This window comes from Sander vitreus, chromosome 19 (assembly GCF_031162955.1).
Source record: "Sander vitreus isolate 19-12246 chromosome 19, sanVit1, whole genome shotgun sequence".
Taxonomy (NCBI): domain Eukaryota; kingdom Metazoa; phylum Chordata; class Actinopteri; order Perciformes; family Percidae; genus Sander; species Sander vitreus.
Genome location: NC_135873.1, coordinates 3,304,970 through 3,306,572, shown reverse-complemented (window position 1 = coordinate 3,306,572; position 1,603 = coordinate 3,304,970).

Genomic DNA, 1,603 nt, shown 5'->3' with positions numbered 1-1,603 from the left:
CATGGCTGCCGCACCTCCACCGCTGCCTCCAAGCCCGATTCCCCATGACAGGGTTTGGTTAAGGTCCAGGGGGTTGTTGCTTGGCCAAGCCATCCGACCTCTCACCTCCAGGGAAGAAGTGGTGGTGCTGAACCCGCCAAGAAGAGCCCTTGCTGGGCCGCCCATCCCAAAGAGAGACCCTTACCCTAACGGTGGTTGAAAGAGGCCTCCCTTGATTTTAATTCACCTTCTTCACCAGCAGGAAGAAGAAGGTGAAGAGAGAGATGTGCTCAGCATTAATCAAGACTTATTTAAAGAGTTTTGAAGTGTGTAAATGAATTGTTAATACCAACAGAACACCATTAATAAGGATCTAGGGTAAGGGGAAAAACAGTAAGGAAGCAACTTAAGGGATGGGGAGTGACAGGGAAGAGGGGATTGGGAGGACCTGGCTAAAAGTGTTTTTGATTTTATATTGTATTCCAATAATCTTGCTAGCTGCAAACAGCCTCAGATTGTTCCCTGAGCTTTGAATCTCCCATTTCCTGCCAATTCATCATTGACGACAAGTTCTCAAGGTGTATGCTGAGCCAAAATGTCCCGTGTTGCTTTGTGGTGGATCAGTCACATCCACCTCTTGATGTAAATGAGAGTCTAAGAGTTTCTAATTTAGAGCTGATGATTGGTTTACTAATATCCATGGCTGCTGTCTGCTGTCTTCCAGATCTTTGCTAGTTAGTTTGTAGAGTTTTCAGTTTTATCATCTGCATTCAGATAAAAATCTTGCTGCTGTGGTCTGTGGTATCCAAGGTGTTGCAAGTTACGTCTTTCAGGTCAGAGTTGATGATCAGGTTGATCTGTGGAAGAAACCAATGAAAATGAGATCAGATCATTTCTTTTGAACTTTCTGTTTGCGCAAATTTGTATTCTTGAGTCATTCATCATCTACTCATCATTCAAACTTTCCTCTCTTTCACCTTATTATCTTAACATCCTTCTGCCCATTTTCCAATTTCCTCTACATCTATGAATGCACTGACCGTTCCTTCCCTTTACCCTTCTTTGTTGTTTTAAATCATCCCTTCCTTATTTCAATCCTTTCATTTGTGACTTCTTTGGACTCTATTCTATTTTTCCATTGCTTTCCTTTATTCCTACTCCCTAACCTCCCTAAATTTACTAGCCTAATTTATGATATTGTCTGCACTCCTAATAAAAGTTAGGTAAAGAGAATGACTACCAGTGTTAAACACTACAGTCATTTCAAACAAACTGAAGGAGATTAAATGAAACAGAAGCTTTTGATGTTTACACCATCACATGGCAGTGTGTGTGCAAAAGTACTGGCTGTCCTCTCTATTTACCCTGACCTCTCAGTGGCTTAGTGATTTAGTACCTCATAAATGACTTCAAGGATACAGTATGTGGAGGAGTCAAAGTGTACTGCATGTGTGTGTGTGTGTGTGTGTGTGTGTGTGTGTGTGTGTGTGTGTGTGTGTTTGTGTGTGTGTGTATGTCTTTGCATGTAACAAACAGTAAGAAAGACCAGTGAGACATTTTTTTTTTATGTGTGGGCAACTGTTTAAGAATGAAAAGTGAATGTGTTTCCTTCTCCTCTGTGTCC